Genomic DNA, 20,291 nt, shown 5'->3' with positions numbered 1-20,291 from the left:
GTTAAGACCGCAAACACTCCCACAGAGCACTCCAGTTCAGTTTTCAGTACCACGTCAGACAGCTCAACCAACTGTAACTGCAGGAGAGCCTGTGTTTCTGCCTGCTGGGGGCACCTGTACTCATGGGCATACACCTGCACAGAGACACACACATACATGTAGTTATATCTTTTTTTTTTTTTTGTAAAGGCACCTTTGGAAAGCTAAGATTGTCCTCCACACACATGCATATATATATATATATAACCAAGCACATACATCCACACCAAAAAACTTAAGCAATATGATAAAATGTTCTATTTAAGCTGGGCAATGGTGGTGCATGCCTTTAATCCCAGAACTTGGGAGGCAGAGGCAGGCAAATCTCTGCGAGTTCGAGGCCAGTCTGATCTACAAAGCCAGTTCCAGGACAGCTAGGATTGTTACAGAGAAAACCTGTCTTGAAAAATCAAAAACAAATATATTTAATACAGATATTCAAAAAAACTAAGCATTCCTTTCAATGATCCATGATATATACTTCCGCATTTTTTTTTTTATTTTTTTAAAGATAGGGTCTCAATAAGCAGTCCTGGCTGCTGTCCTTCAACTCACTATATTAGAGAACCAAGCTAGCCATTCTTGAACTCACAGAGTTCCACCTGACTCCACATCAGGATGCTAGGATTAAAGGCATGTACCACTACACCTGGCACTATCTTTTACTTAAAAAGAAAGTGGCATCAAATATGCAGTATTAAAAATGTATAATTTCTGTCAGGCAGTGGTGTCTTACACCTTTAATCCCAGCACTCGGAAGACAGAGGCAGACGGATCTCTGTGAGTTAAAGTTCACCCTGAGTTACACAAGATTGATCAGTCTTAAAAAAAAAAGAGCCAGGTGGGGATGGCTCACTCCTTTAATCCCAGTTCTTGGAGTCACAAACCTCTAATCCCAGCACTAGGGAGGTGGAGACAGGAAGGGATATAGCTGGGCAGAGAGGAATATAAGGCGGGAGGAAACAGGAGTTTAAGACATTTGGTCTGAGTACTTGTAGAAACAGGATTCGGTCTGAAGACTTCGTAAAGGTAAGAACTAGTGGTTAGCTGTTCTGCTTCTCTGACCTTTCAGCAATATCTGACTCCAGGTTTTTATTATTAAGATCAATTAGAATTCGTGCTACATCTGGTTTCCAACTTTTGGGGCACAAATTCACGAAAAAGTTACCCGCCTGTGACTTTGGAGCCTAAGGCATAGGCCAGAGCTACACACAGCAGGAGTCACCACCCTGGGGCTAGGTTTTCCTTTCCTTTCTCCCAGTGGGTTGTGGGCTTTCCCTGGACCCCACTCAGGCTGCTACTGTTCTATGCAGCAGCACTCAGCCCCACATCTTCCTCGCCATCGTCAGCAGATTTGTTCAGACAATCGAGAGCTCTTAAAGAGGGGAATTAGTTTAAAAGGGGGGGAGAACGCTATTACAATGGGGAGTTAGGTCTCTGATTATGTAATACATGATTTAAAATTGAAACAATCAAATCAATTAAATGAAGGGATAATCAATTTAACCAGCACTGTCATAATGTTAATTATCATGTTGATAATCTTTATTGTTGGTTTGATAATTCTTGGTTTATCTTTAAAAAGCTCGTTAATATGAGTGCCAAGATACAGGCCTTCAAAAAACTTATTAAAACAGATCATAAAGTTATTCAGATCCAGACAGAAGAATTTAAAGAACAACCAATTTCAGTGTTGCATTATAAGGTTAGAGAGGAACAGCCTAAAGTTTTCAGAAAACCAACCTTAATATATCCAGTCACCTCCTTAAAGGAATTTCCAAATGATAGATATCCTCAAGGCTATTTAAGCACTCACTGGAATCCTGTGGAAATGTTAGATTTAAGGAGATTCAAGGAAGCAATGGTCTCATATGGCATGCATTAATCTTTTTTTTTTTTGGTTTTTCGAGACAGGGTTTCCCTGTAGTTTCTAGAGCCTGTTCTGGAACTAGCTCTTGTAGACCAGGCTGGCCTCGAACTCAGAGATCCGCCTGCCTCTGCCTCCCGAGTGCTGGGATTAAAGGCATGCGCCACCACCGCCCAGCATGCATTAATCTTTTGTGAAACAGATGTTAAACTCATGGTCAAAGCTGGGTGGCACATGCCTTTAATCCCAGCACATAAGAGGCAGAGGCAGGTGGATCGCTTTGAGTTTACAGAGTTTTGAGGTAACAGAGCAAGTTCCAGGACAGGCTTTAAAGCTGCACAGAGAAATCCTGTCTTGAGAAACAAAGAAAACAAAACAAAACAAAACAAAAACTTGTGGTCAATTTGTAACAGAATTATCCCTCTACAGACTTGGTTACAGCAGAGCCTAGTCCTCAATTACAATGGAGGTCCTGGTAGAAAGATGAGGCTAAGGCCATTGAACAGCAAAGTAGGTCTAGAGGTATGGAAATCTCCCAAAACCAACTTCTTGGACAGGGAGATTATTATGCTAATGTACAAAGGCAATCTCTATATGGTGACCACACAGTGGCTTTATGCCGTGCAGCAGCATTGAAGCTTGGGACAGAATTGAAGTAGTAAAGACAACTGAGTCATTTAGTAAAGCTATACAGAGCCCAAAGGAAACCTTCATGGATTTCTTACAAAGACTGACTTCAGCAGTAAATAGAATGACACCAAACTAAAAAGCTAGACTAATAATTGAATCTCTGGTCTTTGAAAATGCTAATTCACAATGCAAAAGGGTAATTAGACCATTAAAGGCAAGATCAGTACCCTTGGAGGAATGGATCCGAAATACAATTGATAATGAATCTCATGACCATGATGATAGGAGAGGTGATTTTCAGAGATTTGAAGAAAAATTGAAACATCAAGTGTTTCAATTGCAATAAACAAGTTCACCTAAAAAGGGACTGTGAACAGTGTTTGTAGAAACAATGGTTTTTTTCTAAGCATAATTCAGAGCACCCCTCCTTGCTGGATTATGCAGAAGGTGTGGCAAGGGCAGGCACTGGACTAATGAATGTACGTCAACAAGGGGCAGTCAAGATAATCCTCTGCCACTGGGAAAAGCCTTGAGGAGCATCTTGTCATTTCCTATCATTATGGAGGAAATGCCTTCCCAGTTTACTATCTTTGTGGCAAAAATTAATCACGGGGGGGGGGGAGGGCTGGAGAGATGGCTCAGAGGGGCTGGAGAGATGGCTCAGAGGTTAAGAGCACTGCCTGCTCTTTCAAAGGTCCTGAGTTCAATTCCCAACAACCACATGGTGGCTCACAACCATCTGTAATGGGGTCTGGTGCCCTCTTCTGGCCGCAGGCATATACATACACAAAATATTGCATACATAATAAATAAATTATTTTAAAAAATTAATCACTGAGCAAGAAAGTGCCTTACCGCGACTGCTGACAGTACGCTCTCCAAATTGGACAAGCAAAACCCAAAAGAGTGACTGCCAAACCTTGCCTGGACAAAGCAGGAAAGTCCTTCAAAAACCCTGTTTCATAGAAAAGTCTAACAAATATGCTAGGCCTGTAGGCTGAATATGGATGCCCCAACACTGCAGAGGAACCTTGGGTGACTGTCTAGGCAACTATTTCTGTAATATCTCACATTTTTTGAAAGTTGTTTGCTTGCACTTCCTCCTTACTCAATTATTCTTATTTCCTTCTCAGGTCTCTGAGGGAGTTGAAGACTAGACAGTTATTAGTTTTCCTTGTTTATCAGACTCAGAAAAGAAACTCACTAAAGAGGTATAAAGTGTGTAAGGTTGAGAAACATCAAAAGATAGTTTGGTTGGTAATACAAGTTACGATAAAAAGTGAATTAGGTACAACACTTTGGACAAAACTAAAATAGAACAGATAATGGAATATTAAGGTCAGCCTGGTCTACAGGGCTGGTTCAGAACAGCTAGGACTGTTACACTGAGAAACCGTGTCTCGAAATATAAAATAAAATAAAATAAAACAAAACAAAAAAGACATTGGTGACTAGCTCTAAAATTGTAATTTAATGGTTTTTAGCAAGGCAGAAGAAATGGGGAAGAAGCACAAGGCTTGCCAGAGACACATGCTCAAATAAGCTAGTGTCCCTTTTACCATTATCTTTTTGGCTAGTTAACGATTTAGGCTGAATTTCTTAAGTTTCCCTAATCCCAGAAGCCAATAATCATGAGATATGTGTGTGTATACACACACACACACACACACACACATACACATTTTTCAGACACTAAAAAATAATCAGAAAAAAAGAAATGGAGGGGTTGTTTAAGAAATGAATCCTAGGAGCCTGCTCTTCCAAAGATCCTGAGTTCAATTACCAGCAACCACATGGTGGCTCACAACCATCTGTAATGGGGTCTGGTGCTCTCTTCTGGCCTGCAGGCATACACACAGACAGAATATTGTATACATAATAAATAAATATTAAAAAAGAAATGAATTCTATGTAGAATCTATATGCAGCCAGATATACTGTGAGACAAAGTCTTTAATTAATCCATTATTAACATCTTGGCAAACTAGCTGGTTTCTGTATTTTGCAGTAATTATACTGGTAACATGATCTTTATGCACTCAAGAGGCTTTAACAACGTAACTCACACAGTCCTATCAGTAATACCAGTCTTATCTTTGGCATTCATCCTACCATCCATGATAGAACACTTGCCTGCCATGTGCTGGGTCCTCATTTCAATGTTCCACATGCTGTAACTTGTATTTTGGTAGGTTCTTTTTACTTCTACATTAAAAAAATTTTTGATTGTACCTCTGTGAGAGCAGATGCATGTGTTCTGTATGTGTGCAAAGACCAGAACCAAGTGCCGGATATCCTCTCCTATCACTCTCCCCAAACTTGGAGCTTGCATCTCCTTGGCTAGGCTGAAAATCCACCTAGCCCCAAAGATACTTCTGTCTCCATTGCCAGCAAAGCTGGAGCTACAAGTGTGTGCAGGCTGCCCAGCTTGTCACAGTGAGTGCTAGGATTTCAACTGCTGAGCCATCTCTCCAGCCCCCACCCTTGTACTACTTCACACTGTACACTGATTATGTGGAAAGCACCAACTTACTGAGTTATGCCTACCTTCCAAATGGCATCTTCATCATGCCATTTTAAAGATTTCACACACCATGTAATCTCCCAATCTCTCCCCTCCACACACACCTCTTCTCTAGTTTTGAGGCTTTCTCCAGGACACCTTGAACTCAAGTCAATCCTTCTGTCTCAGCCTTTCATTGGGATTACCAACATGGTGCCATCCCACCCAACTACCTATTTTTATAAATTATTTTTATTTTCTGTGCATTGGTGTTTTGCCTGCATGTTTGTCTGTGTGAGGGTGTCAGATCTTGGAGTTACAGACAGTTGTGAACTGCCATGTGGGTGCTGGAGACTGAACCCAGGACTTCTGGAAGAGCAGTCAGTGCTCTTAACCACTGAGCCATTTTCCAATCCCTCAAACTACATTTTAAAGTCACAGTTATTAACTATGGCTATTATTTTTTTTAAAGTTTGCCAAGTCCTGGGACAATGTTAAAACTCAAACTGTTTAGTTTTTCAGAATTCTAATTTTCCTTTATCAATGGAAACAAATGTCAATTATTTTCCTAGTACTGACAAAACTCACTCCATTCATCCAGAATGAACACTGACGTGTCAAGTCTAGTCTGTCAGTCATCCTTCCAGGAGAAAATGCAACTCGACGAAACAAGTGGCTTACAGCAACTCAATCCCACAAAAGCGTTTCCTCATGACAACAGTCCCACCTCCAAAGAGGTGGGTAAGACCTTCATACAATAATGTTGTGACTGCTACCATTTTCTGATTGAATCTGAGCCCCCCTCCTCCACAGGAGGGAACTTATATGTAGTGCTTTAAGCTTCATCAAAAGCTTATAGTTGAGAAGGTTGTAAGCCCTAATGGGAAAGCTACAGTTGTTATTTTGCTACATGGCCATGACCTTCTAAACATGTATGTTTATGCACACAGTGCTGCTGTTGGCTCTGGTCAGAGAAGCATCTTTCTGCAATGTTTCATCATGCATTTCATTATGCAACAACTCATCACTGGCCAAAGTGCTAATAAGAGGCTGTAGAAGGTGGCTCAATTCTACACGGACTATCTCTATGGCCCACTCCGAGATCAGGGAGTGATATAGATATGAATAATTTACATTGGTATAAATTTTACTCTATTGCTATGAATTTAAGGTCAATTTTGATATATGTATATGTATTTCTAATACTGATTAAGGTATTGTGATTGTGCATTCACTTAAAAATGTAATGTATATAGGCTGTTAATGGATAGTCATAATAGTCAAACTTATAGTCATGTTAGATTTTCTAGATGTGCACAGATGTATTTTAGATAGACATTCTCCATATCTTTCAAAGACTACAGAACATGGCATTTAAGATGTTTTAATAACTTAGGGCTTTTCATGACAATGAAACACGTCTGCTCCTGGCAGCACCAGCTACTTCAAGAGGAGGATGGGCATTGAAGAGGCTCCTTATGGAGTTTGATAGCCATTTTGGCAAGAAACTGCTCTTGCCTGGACTGTTGCATAAACTGGACACACAGAACCCGCAGGGAGAGGACTGCTGAACTTGCCTAAAGGTGAGATGGTCTTTCGGGGTTCCTGATTCATGAAAGAGTCTGCGAGACGTTCTGCGGAACACAACAGATAGTGACTGAACTGTCTTTGGAATTTCCTGCTTCATGGAAATGTCTGCTGGATACTGTGGGCCTGTAGGCTGAAGATGGATGCCCCAACGGTACAGAAAAACTTTGGGTGACTGTCCAGGCAGGAAGATGTCTCTGTCATTTCTAGAGTTTGGAAGTTGTTTATTTCTTGTTTACTTAGGTAATATTATATCTTTCTGGAATCTTTGATGGAGTTGAAGAATGGATAGTTATAGTTTTCCTTAGTTATGATAAAAGATAAAGTAGATATAAATATTGTAACTGTAATTCTTGCTTGATAACCGTTTTGTTATATGAAATCTTACTATATTAAAGCCTTTCTTTTTTGTTTAAACAGAAAAAGGGGAAATGATGGAGGACTCTCATTGGTTAATAAAGAAACTGCCTTGGCTTTTTGATAGGGCAGGATTTAGATAGGTGGAGTAGACAAAACAGAATGCTGGGAAGAAGGGAAGTTAGGCAGATGCTTCAGGCAGTTGCCATGCCTCTCCTCTCCGAGACAGTCGCCATGCTGAATCCTTACCGGTACTTTGTGGTGCTACATAGATTATTAGAAATGGGTTAATCAAGATGTGAGAATTAGACAATAAGAGGCTGGAACTAATGGGCCAGGCAGTGTTTAAATGAATACAGTTTGTGTGTTGTTATTTTGGGGCATAAGCTAGCCAGCTGGTCGGGAGCGGGGCGGCAGGAACGCGCCTGCTGCTCCTCACTACAAGGGAGCATCACAGAGAGGAAACGAAAGAATGTTCAGAGGGCTGTGGCTCACTGACATGCACTCTTGAACTCATGGCAACTGTGATGACCTGCACAAACCTGTACAGGGCTATGCCAACATGCCACCGTGAAAGGGAAAGGGGATCAGAACCCTACCCTCGGCTCTAGTCAGTTAATGCACTGGGGTAAGAAAAGGTTTTCATTGTGGTTAAGTTGCTCACTTCCTGTAATCAAGACTAATTAAACTAACCAGGTCACCCACCCCCATGGCCAAAAAGATATGAAGGTAGGAGGGGGCTTGAGGGAGGGGATCAGGAGGAGTGGAAGGGGGGAGAGAGGGTAATGGGGTGTGAATACAATCAAAATACATTACACACATGTACGAAAATGTCATAATGAAATATATACTCATGTATAATACATGCTAATGAAATACTTTAAAAATACTTCCACAGACAATATAAATGCTTTATACGTGCTTTTCATTTTTATTAGATTTCTTAAAAATTAAAGATATACTCCAAAGCTGAAATTGAATTAATATCAACAGTCTCATGATAAGCTGCCCAATCTCCATCAAGGGCATTCTCAAGTCAGCACACCAGCCTATGGTACCACTGCCTTGCTTTTACCTAAATTACTTTTGAATCACCAGTGCAAAAGTCATGGGAGCAAAACAAAAAAGCCTTAGTTATAATTCAGAAAAGTTATGGCCTCAAAACTCCCCTGACAAGGTCTGAGGGGTATCTCCTGGGATCAGTTAACCAAAAAGCGAAAATTCCTAGATTATATCCCCCATTCAAGATGGGAGTGGCAATCTTATGCCCCGTCTGCTCTCAAAGTCCACTCTTTTATTTCGGTTTGACATATCCCACAACATAGTAAGGGGACAGAATCTAATTATTTTAACATATTTTGATCGTCTTTCTACAGAACCAATAATTGTTAATGTCCCGATTATCTTAGTTATGAGTGCCAACTGTAAAGACAGCATTGGCCCTCCACTCTGCCCCAAAACAAAAAAGTTATGGGGTGCCCATTGTAAAGATGGCATTGGCCCTCCACCTTACCAAAAAACAAAAAACAAAGAAAACTTTGAGGCACAAAGCCCTTAAACTCCACGTTTTACAATCTCCAAAACATTTTTTATGCACTCTAAAGTTAACGATTAGGATCAATAAGTCATCGTCCAAGCTCCTAGTTCCAGAACAAGATCTGGGAAGCCACTGTTCAAGCTGCAGCACCTTCTTCTTCCCCTTCACCTGGGGAAATTACTTTTAAACCACTTTTCGGAGGCGTTTTGTGCTACAAAGGGAGGTAAACAGAAGTGTGGGGAAAGGGAGCTACCCTCTGCACTGTTCTGTAATATACTACACTTCGACCTCCATTTCCTCCTCGAGAACGAAAAGGCCAAAGACTCTCAGCTTTTTCTGAAGGCTTAAAATAAGTGAGAGGAGAAACGTGCAGTATTAGTGACAGTTTGAAAGAATTCCGCAACCCGGGAGAGGAAACCAGGACCACGGGCAGAAACCAGGGAAAGCAGGTGTATCGATGACATTATTCCTTTTCAGGTGGTGTTGGGAATCTAAAGAAAATAGTCCTTGGGCTAAACATGGCGCCTACAGCGGCAGGACATAATCACCAGAAAATAGATTCTGCCCCATACCATTCTGTAAATCACGGCGCCATCCTTGCATAAATTTGGGGGCCGAGGGAGGAGACTTCGTCAACTAGCTGCAGAGGCTTGGGATGTCCTCGCAGCCGGAGCGGGATTACATAACACAGGGGACCGGCAGAGCAGTCGCTCGCTTCCCTCCTCCCGCTCAAAACCAGCGCTCATGCCTCCACGCGTGGGGGCGGCGGGAACCCCGGGCTCCGCCGCTCCCTCCGCAGCTGCGGCCCCGCGTGCCAGCCCCCCATCCCCAGCGACCGCCGCCCGCGCCCGCGCCGCCCACTCCTCCGAGACGCTCGCGCCCGGCGCGCTTGCGGACGTCGGCGGTGCGCGGCCGTGGGGTGCGAGCGCGCGCGGACCCGCCAGGGGGAAGGGGGCGGCGGGGCATCCCCGGGCCTCGGCCACCGTCGGCTGTGGCGCGCACGCGCGCGCGCGCGCACACACACACACCCCCGCGCCGCGCCCCGCGGCCGCCGCTGCCGTGGGCCGCGCCGCCACTCGGTGGGCCGCGGACGCGCGCCCGGCCCCTCCCCCACCCCCGCGCGCACCCCATCCCCCCCCTCTCATTGTCTCGCTTCGGAACGCCTCGCCCAGCGAAAAGATAACGGAACCCCCGGGAGAAGGGGGTGGGGAGCGCCGGGGCTCGCTCGCTCACTCACCTCCCGTGGTCGTCGCCGCCGGTAGTCTGACCCGAGGAAGGCGCCGTCGCCTTAAAGGGACCTTGCACCCGGCGCCGGGAGTAGGGGGTGGGAGCAGGGGAGGGGACGGGGGCTCGGGGGGAGACGCAGAAGAGGGAGCCGTTGAAAGCTCCTCTCCCCGAGGGTGAAAGGAAGCCTCCCTCGGGTTCGAGTGATTGGGGTGGATTTTTTTCCCGAGGGGGGCGGGGGGGCCCCGAGGGAGGGGGTGGGGGGGCCAAGGAATGCGGCTCCGTGTACGGGAGCTGGCGCGGGGGAGAGAGACGCCGACTCCCCCCACCGACCCTCTCGCCCCGCGGAGGGATATCTTTCGTCACTTCCGCCCTCCGCTTCTCGTGCTCTTTCAATTGGCTGGAGAGTGTGCTACGTCATCGCTCAGCCTACCCCTGGTCCGGGCTTCTTTTCTAATCAAGTTTGTCTGGTCCTGCAAATAAATAAAGAAAAAGATTTCATGGAGAAAAGAATAATTAATTAGCTTCACAAGCAGTGTCCAAATTTTGCTGAGAAAAATGGGACTCCCAAAGAAAATACTTCCCAATTTACTTTCTTAGACTTTACAGAGGAATTTGGACTCTCCCTTTCCACTCAAGGTTTATTCCCAATCCAAGGGAACTTCATGCCACAGCAAGATGGTGAGTCCCAATGGCACCAACCACTGTTGTTGCAACAAAGAACAAGATAACACTCTTCTCTAAGACACACTTGTAAAAAATAAAAACAAACAAAAAAAGAGAGACACACTTGTCCCATAGCCTTCTGTGACAGAGGCCTTGTCTAAATGAGATACTTTTTTTTGGTTTTGGGTTTTGTTTTGTTGTTGTTGTTGTTGTTGTTGTTGTTGTTGTTTTTAGACAGAGCCTTTCTACAGAGCCTTGGCTGTCCTGAAACACACCGGCCTCAAACTCAGAAAAATATGTCTGCCTCTGCTTCCCTAGTGTTGGGACTAAAGGTATGGACCATCACACCTAGTTAAATGAATATGTTGAAAACCAATTTACCATCAAACTTTTCTGGATTCTGGAGAGAAAACCCTTGGGATTGATTATCAAGTTTATTCTTCTGGTGGAAACTGCTTCGAAACCATTGTGAACAGGCTCGACAGAGGTGCCCCAGTCTCGGGAACCATAGATTGCATGGCCCGTTGAACTGGTTCAAACAAATTGATTAGTCCATTCAAGATTATCACTTTTTCACATAAACTAACTTCTGGTAGCTAGAAATGTTTGTCTTTTGTGTCCTGAGATGATAAAATTTTCGTATTTTCCTTGAAAATTTGAGAATGATCTTTAAGCCATACATTGACACTTGCTCCAAATCAACTTCTAAACAAAGGTTCTTGGTGCAGGGATGGGTAGATCCAGAGCCAAAGTTCCTCCTTTGTATATATTCTCTAAACTACCAGGGAGTCACTTGCAGCCAGTGAAAGATAGCTCAGCAAATTGTACCATGTTTTATTGACCACAAAAAAGCTATTATTCCATTATTCTGAAGATGTGTCCTGTAGCACCGATGTACCATTAATTCAATATTCATTCCCTGTGTTTACTGTCCCAGGCATGTTCTCGGTGCTAGGAATACAGTGATCAACAAAGTTCCTGGGGCTGGAGAGATGCCTCACTCGCTAAGAGTTGCTGCTGCCCTTCAAGATCAGAATTTAGTTCCCAGCACTCCATTCTGCTCACAACTGCCTATTCCCCCAGCTCCCAGGATCCAGTGCCCTCTTCTGGTCTGGCATCTACACTCATGTACATACCCTCCACCCCACCCTCATATATAATTAAAAACAAAACCATAAAAATAATCATGAATTTGTTTAATTAAAGCATAAAAATACAGAAAACACAGGATGGTGGTAGTGTACCCCTTTAATCCCAGTCCTGGTCTAGAAAGTGAGTTCAAGGACAGCCAAAGCTACATAGGGAGACCTTGTCTTGAAAAGTCACACACACACACACACACACACATTTTATATTACATATAACTATATATATTATATATATTAAATATGTGTGTATGAGAGAAAGAGAAAAATCCACAAATCCTTGTATATGTGACACATATAAGAGATAGTAAACATGCACATAATAAACTCCTCCACCAGTTATTATTAAATATCAAATAGCCCCGAAATTTACTGGTTAAAAATTATGACTTTCTTATCTCACATGATTCAGGAAGGTGATTGACTAAGCAGATGATTCTCATTTGTCTCGTATATGGTGGTAGGTGCTGCGGTCATCTTAAAAGCTTCCGTACATGTCTGGAAGTTGGCACTATTGCGCTGGACCGCAGCTGTGGCTGTTGACCAGAATACTTAGAAATGGCCTCTCCATGTGACCTTGGCTTCCCCATATCAGAATGACTGCAGGCCTCAAGATGACCAGGTACAGACTGATGGCTTTTGTGACCAGGATGCTTATCTGCTTCCTAGGAAGGCAACCTGCCAAGTGCCACATGAGTAAATAGTATGTGATTTGGTAAATGCTATGGCAATGGGTGGATTCCGGGCTGGACGTCTAGTGCAGGGGATGGTAGAGACGTGACTGGTTTGTTGTTGTTGTTTGCTTGTTAGTTTTGTTTTTTAATTAATTTATTTGTTGTTGTTTTTACATCCCAATCAAAGCTTCCCCTCCCTTCTGCCCAGTTCATCCCTCCTCCACGCGCCCCCCTCCCCCCCATGCAATCCACTGTTTCTGAGAAGTGACTGTTTAGGTGGAGCTGTTGGAGAAAGCCTTGTTAAAGCAGTATGTGGGCAAAAAAAAAAAAAAAAAATCTGAAAAGAATGAAGCAGAGTTCAGGATTTAGTCCTGATGAAAGCAAAACCACCGGCAGATTTCAACTCCCTCCATAAGTGAAGTGATCTGCTGCTTTTAAAGATCTCTCTGACTGTTTGTGGGAGGGGCTCAGGTAACTGGCGGGCGCAAAGGTAGCCACGGGGAAACCAAGTAGGATATTACTGTATTCATCCTGGTGGACCAGGATGGCAGTGGTGAACCACCTCTTTAGCTGAGTGAGTTCTGTAGTTTTTTCTTGTTTTGTTTTGTTTTTTACTTTCTCATACCTATTTTTTCTGTCATTTGGTCTGTGCTCTGGGAGACACCTTTGACCCACAACAGCTAACAGAACTGTGTGAATGACGGTGCTATGACTTCCATAAGGAAAAAAAGGAAGAAAACATGCCGATCATAAAAACAGAGACCTTTGGAGGACTGGATGAGCACACAGAGGGTAAACATCAGCAAGCAATTACAGAACGGATAGGACACCACAGTGCTCAGAATTAATGAGCAGCTCAGTAATGGATAGCTGAGAGACAAAGGCATTTTGTAGCCAGAGAAAGCTGCAAAGTAAGTACCACTTCAGGGCACTAGAGCACCATTTCAGAAGGGGCTGTACAAGCTGGGCATGGCGGCGCAGACTTGCAATCCTGGGACTTAGAAGTGAAGGCAGGGGGTCAAGAGTTCATCCTCAGCATACAGTGAGTACGGGCTGGGTAAGAAAAGAAGAGAAAACTCTCCAGCCCGTGTCGTCGCTGTAATAAGAGGGACTGTCTGTGTTAATATGGACAGTGCTGGGGCATTTGGGTGTCATCACGTAACACATGGGTTTCTGGGATGCAAAGACGATGGCTGTGGCCTTTCTGTCTTCTGAATCATCTTGACTATGATGAGAAATGAGAGCGAGAGAAGAAATGAAGCAAACCCTTAGAAATCAAGTCACACGTGCCTCCAAAGCATACTGGAAAGGGGGCTGGACAACACTGTAGTTGATTTACTGAAGAAATGAGACCCTCATAATAACACCCCTTTAAAACACACACACACACACACACACACACACACCTTCAGTAGCCAGGTTAGAGACAGTGAATCCTTTCTGGCTGGGGTTTCTAGGAAAGGAAACTGGAGGCTAATGGCAGACCCCAGTGGAGTATTTCACAATTAGATAGCAAGGGAGAGGTTCTTGTCCACTTATTTGCTTCCTTGAATTTACGTTTCCGCCACAGGTTGAAAATTAAGGCCACCTGTCGCTCGGAACGGAGGCAACCTCTGTGGCATCCTTCTGCTAATACACAGACCCAGTCACTGAGGTTCAGTGTGAGGGGGACCGGGAGGAGTTGCTGTGGGCAATGTGGTTGGGAGTGGAAAGGAAACCAATACCCTCAGGGTGGGAGAAGCTGAAAAGTGAAGCGACTTCATTTTGGGAAATGTAGTAGGAAGAACAAAAACAACAAAAAATTTCATCATCTGAGCAGTTCCTAAACTGGCTTAACATCTACCGCACTGAGTCTGGGAGGAAGTCAGCACCTCTGAGCCGCAAGGAGGATGGGGGATGCCAAACCCCACAGGGAAATCACCAGGAAATAAGCGGCTACTGGAGCTCCTTCGAGCAGCCCCTGAATAATGAGCTTAGAAGCTGTGGCTGGCTTTCATTTGCAGATACCGCCTTAAATGCAAGGGGCTCCAGAGCTCAGGAAAAGAAACTTAAAAATTGCGTTTTGAGAGAAAGGGAGATTACTCATTAGATTTTAGCAAGAAGCAATTAAAGATCTCTAGCTTCAAAATGTATTTTGCAAAAATTCACGAGAGCAACTTCATCAGCCATCAAGATTTCACGGTGAATGCCTGCCTGATTTCATAGGTGATAATGACTTAGTAGCGTAGCTTCATTTTAATATTATTCAAGAGACACCCACAAGCAAAACTATGCTGTTGCTATGGAGTTGGCCAGGTGTGATGACCTAGTAATTTAATTAATGTTAGAAAGCTTCATGGAAATATAAATTGTATTATTTGATAGATACTTGATATCTGACTGGCTCATATTATAATAGACTGCTGAGAAAAAAATTAATAATGATTTTCCTCTTTTTCAAGTTAACAATATTTGCATTTTAATATAGCCATGAATAATTTCCAGAAAGCAACCAAGAAAAGTAAATAATTTACCAGCTCATTCTTTCAAAGGATTTGAAGATTAATCATTGTAGATGAGATGCAATTCTTGAAAATCAAGGTTCAGAGGTTTGTGGTGTGCATAGAGGTCAACCTTCTTTTGGAGGTGTTTGTCTCTGTCTCCTCTGTGTGTGTGTGTGTGTGTGTGTGTGTGTGTCTGCGTGTGTCTGTCTCTCTTTCAGTTAAAGTCACACTATGTAGTCCTGGCTCTCTTCAAACTAGCTATGAAGACCAAACTGGTCTAGAATTTGGAGTGATCCTTCTGCCTCAGCCTCGGGAGTTACAGGATATTATGCTCCACTGGTCCCTTGTTATTGAGGATGTACAGCAAAAGCAGAAAGAGAAAGGAAGCCATTGCCCATGGCAGCGAAAGAATCCATTTGGAATGCTTTTTTTTAGTTCCCTGAAACAAAAGGTAATAAAATCTGAAAACATCTGCCAGACAAGATTTTTAAATATTAAAAAAAAGAAAGAAAGAAAGAAAGAAAGAGAAAGAAAGAAAGAAAGAAAGAAAGAAGGAAAGAAAGAAAGAAAGAAAGAAAGAAAGAAAGAAAGAAAGAGGGACTGGAGAGATGGCTTAGAGGTTAAGAGCACTGACTGCTCTTCCAGAGGTCCTGAGTTCAATTCCCAGCAACCACATGGTAGCTCACAGTCATCTATAATGAGATCTGGTTCCCTCTTCTGGCCTGCAAGCATACATGGAAGGAATGTTGTATACATAATAAATAAATAAATCTTTTTAAAAAGAAAGAAAGAAAGAAAGAAAGAAAGAAAGAAAGAAAGAAAGAAAGGAAGGAAGAAGAACAGTATCTCAATACTCATGATGATCCTCTTGCCTCGGTGTCTCAAGTACTTGGAATGCACCAGCACACATGGCTCGAAATTATTTATTTATTTATTTATTTATTTATTTATTTATTTATACGTACAATATTCTGTCTGTGTGTATGCCCGCAGGCCAGAAGAGGGCATCAGATCTCATTACAGATGGTTGTGAGCCACCATGTAGTTGCTGGGAATTGAACTCAGGACCTTTGGAAGGGCAGACAATGCTCTTAACCTCTGAGCCATCTCTCCAGCCCGGCTTGAAATAATTTTGTAGAAGAAAAACAACTTCACTTTCTTCTGTCCAGGAAGTAATTCTTGTTGCTGAGTCTGGGTTAGTGCAGTTGTGCTATGACAAATGCCAACCTCTTTCCTTCCCAGCTGCCTGGCAGGCGTACCTCCTCTTCCAGTATGCCGAGACCCTATTCTAAACCTTTTCTGCATTGTGAACCCCTCAATCATCTTTTTTTTAAGATTTATTTATTATATATACAGTGTTTTGCCTGCATGGTCACCTTCACGCCAGATGAGGGCTCCAGATCTCATTACAGGTGTTTGTGAGACACTATGTGGTTGTTGGGAATTGAACTCAGGACCTCTAGAAGAGCAGTCAGTGCTCTTAACCATTGAGCTATCTCTCCAGGCCCCCCTCAATCATCTTAATGAAGAGGATAGACTATCTTTCCCAGAAAATATGCACACTTGAACAGACATTTGCAGAACCTTCAGACCTGAGGCCCATTTGTGGGTGTGCTGACCCTGAGGAAAGATCACGCTCAACCAGGTTCTTTAGATAAGACCCTCCCATAGAAACTATGCTTTTCCTGATTATCTATGGCATGTGGAGCCATAGAACTGAAGACCATTCTGCTAACAGGTGGTTTCTCAATATTATTACTATCGCTCACATAGAATGTTATTTCATATCTGGAATGTCAAGGAGCCTCTAGAGAACACAGATGACCACGTGGCCCAACTGCTTCAGTGAGTGGAATTGATTGATTGTCCTTGGCATTGAGGAAGGTCACTCAGATTCTACATCCTGCAAATATGGTGGCTCTTTTGGAAAGCCTGGCCCTACTCCCATGACCAATGCCTTGACTTTGAGTCAAGGAATATTTATGCAGACTACTCTGCATGTTCAAGAACCTGCTCTAGCCGGGCAGTGGTGGCACACGCCTGTTAACCTCAGCTCTCAGGAGGCAGAACAAGTGGATCTCTGTGAGTCTGAGGTCAGCCTGGGCTACAGAGTACGTTCCAGGACAGGCTCCAAAGCTACACAGAAAAATTCTGTCTTGAAAAACAAAACAAATAAATGAACCTGCTCTGACTCATTTCTATGGTCAACCTGATACAACCAAGCATTTCCTAGAAGAGGGAGTCTCAACCTAGGGAGTCCCCAGATCAGACTGGCCTGTGGCCATGTCTGTAGGAAATTGTCATGACTGTTGATTGATATGGGAGGGCTCAGCCTACTGCAGGCAATGAGATGGTCCTAGGGTGTATAAGAAGCTGAGAACAGAGGACCAAGGGAGTGATCAGTAAGCAGTGTTCCTCCAAGGTCTCTGCTTCAGTTCCTGCCTCTAGATTCCTGCCATGAGTTCCTGTCCTGACTTCCCTCAGTGATTGATTGTTATCCTGAAGTGTAATCTGAAATAAATCTTTTCCTCTCAAGTTACTTTTGGTCATGACATTTATCACAGCAACAGCAAATTTGGAACCTTTCTTGCAGCTGAAGTTAGACTTCAAGAATGAATTTGGCTCAGAGCATTTAAAAGTTAATCCAAGTCAGGCAATGGTGGCGCACACCTTTAATCCCAGAACTCAGGAGGCAGAGGAAGTCGATCTTTGTGAGTTCGAAAACTGGTCTGGTCTACTGAATGAGTTCCAGGACAGCCAGGGCTAACAGAGAAACCTTGTCTCAAAAAAACAAAAGTTAAGTAATTAATTAATTAGAAGGTTAATTCAAAAACTACTGTCCTGGTGGTACACACCTGTAACCCCAATATTCAGGAAGGCTGAGGCAGTAAGATCACAGGGTCACAGTCAGCCTGAGCTACATAGAGAGTTCTAGGCCAATCTGGGATAGAGCAAGATCCTATCTCACTAAACACACACAAACAATTGAAGGTACACCTCTGCCTTAGTTACTGTGCTACTGCTGTGAAGAGACATCATGACCAAGGCAACTATTATAAAAGAAAGCATTTAACTGGAGGCTTCCTACAGTCCATGATCATCACGGTGGGAAGCAGACAGGCATGGTGTTAGAGCAGCCGCTGAGAGCTTTACATCCTGATCCACAGACATCAGGCAGAAAGAAAGAGGGTGAGACACCGGGCCTCACCCATGGAGATTTCAAAGCCCATCCCCATAGACACACCTTCTCCAACATGGCCACACCTCTTCCTCCTCTTTCTCAAACAGTTCTATTAACTAGGGACCAAGCATTCAAAGATATGGGCCTATAGGGGCCATTCTCATTCAAACCACCATCGCCACCAGTGTGGAAGCAGCCTAGATCCCAGAGTCAACCATGGAGTACAGCTTCACTAATAAGTTACCCAGATCATACTGGGCTTTCCTAGGTAACAACAAACTTGTCATTGTCCTAGGCCGTGGAGATTCTAAGATTTACTTGTTAATGCAGCATATCCTATGTATACTGACTAGTGCATTGACATAAAGGTTGAATTTTAGGTCTGGGAATGTAGCTCGGGCTAGTTCTTAGCTCAAATATATGAGGTCCTGGATGATGCCTAGCACTACATAAGGGCACTTGCCATCAAACCTCACAACCTGAGTTCAATACTGAGGACTCAACATGGTGGAAGGAGAGACCCGACTACACACACACACACACACCCCACATATACACATACACATATATATACACATACATATACACATATACATATACACACATACATATACACATATACATATACACATATACATATACACATATACATACTCAGTAAACACATACGTGTTTTAAAAGCTTAGATAGAAGTATAACATATAAGGTGCCCAGACCAGAACCCAGTTTACAGTAGTTACTCACAGTGGTAGCTTTTATTATTATTAGTTAGAGTAGTGTACATCATAATAAGTATTTGAGAGGATATAACAAAATTCAATCTTATGGATGACAGGCCTTTCATTCTAATTCTTTCCAGATTCCATCTTGTAAATAGTTCAAAAGTCTTTTGTGTGTGTGTGTATGTGATGTGATGTGTGTGCATGCATGTTTGCATATGTGTAGATATTTGCATGGAGCTTCTTATGCGCATGTTGTGCATGCTAGCATGGGGGTTTAATGTCTGGTGTCTTCCTCTATCACTTTCCACCTTGTATATTAAAGCAGGTTCTCTCACTCGAACCCAGAGCTCACTGAGTCCAGCTAGCCGGCTTGCTCATCCTAGATGCTGAAATTACAAGCAGGCTCCCACACCCACCCAGCATTTCCATGGCTGCTGAGGATCCAAGGCAAGTGCTTCCCTCTCTGAGCTATTTCCCTAGCTCTTGAAAATCTTGTAAAAATGCTTGTGAGCCTATGAGATGGTTCAGCAGGTAAAAATATGATGATGACCTGAGTCTGATCCCAAAGAGTGAGAGTTTGGACTCCCACCCGCTTGCTCTGAGAATCCCATGTCTCCACATGCAACTATGGAAAACAAAATACATCACCTTTGGCCTCCATAGTATGCACACACTCCCTCGCCCACATGCACACATGCACACACATGCATGCACGCTCACGCGTGTGCACACACACACACACACACACAAGCACTCACACATGCACACATACACTCCCCCTAGTAAGATCTTTTAAAAGTAGCTCTCTTCTGTTCCTCCTTTTCTTTTACTTTTTCCTGCTTATGATCCCCAGGCAAGAAACTCGGGTTTCCTCCTTCCTCCTCCCCTTTATGCTCTTTCAGTAGTAGGCAGTGGATTTTATGGCCTGGCAAACATTCAAAGAATCCTTAACTTCTCCAGTCTGCGGGATGATTCTCTTGAGTTAAGTCCTCAGAGTTTAAAGTCCCCACAACTGGAGAGAGGTTTTACTTTAAAACTAAAAAAATAAAAAGGAAAAAATGTGGGCAGTCTTTCAAGCAACTAAGCTCACTTACAAAGTTCTTGTCTTGCTCTGAACCCTACTCCGAGTGTCACAAATATCATTACCATAGTCACACATTGTCATTTCCCCAGGCAGATGGAAGCCATGAGCCAACTAAGGAGAGAGGCATTCCTTCAGAAAGGAAACAGTGAAGCTGAAGTTTGTTAATTTCATTTCTAATTGTTCTCCAATTCTCCTCCTCCCATTTCCCCCTTTATACACCAGTCACTGTCCCGTGACCCCCACATTTCAACTCCAAGATCTACTGTTCAGGTCGATTCCCAGGTAACTGACCTATGGCAAAGCAGAATGCTAGCCAAGTGGAAGTCATCAGTTACGTCAGGTCACCAGTTTGCTTTCTCTCTCTCAAGGTACTTTTTTAAAATTATTATTTATCTATTTATTTATTTATTTATTTATTTATTTTTAAAAAATATATATTTATTTATTTATTATGTATACAATATTCTGTCTGTGTGTATGCCTGCAGGCCAGAAGAGGGCGCCAGACCTCATTACAGATGGTTGTGAGCCACCATGTGGTTGCTGGGAATTGAACTCAGGACCTTTGGAAGAGCGGGCAATGCTCTTAACCG

The 20,291-nt window shown here is 43.2% G+C and overlaps 1 protein-coding gene across 2 annotated transcripts in view; it reads right to left on the bottom strand.

The window, feature by feature from the left end:
• Positions 1–9,883, bottom strand: part of Pogz (pogo transposable element derived with ZNF domain) — a 46,031-nt gene extending 36,148 nt beyond the window's left edge. Inside the window, exon 1 of one of the 2 annotated variants that reach the window (XM_038310998.1) lies at positions 9,758–9,883. The gene's annotated coding sequence lies outside the window, so the exon portion shown is untranslated. Of the gene's footprint in view, positions 1–9,092; positions 9,116–9,757 lie in introns of those variants that run through there. The other variant, XM_038310999.1, reaches the window with a different exon arrangement.
• Positions 9,884–20,291: the final 10,408 nt, after the last annotated feature.

Source organism: Arvicola amphibius, chromosome 14 (assembly GCF_903992535.2).
Source record: "Arvicola amphibius chromosome 14, mArvAmp1.2, whole genome shotgun sequence".
Taxonomy (NCBI): Eukaryota; Metazoa; Chordata; class Mammalia; order Rodentia; family Cricetidae; genus Arvicola; species Arvicola amphibius.
Note: the sequence above shows the minus strand (reverse complement) of the source record. Positions and strands in the feature narration are given on the sequence as shown.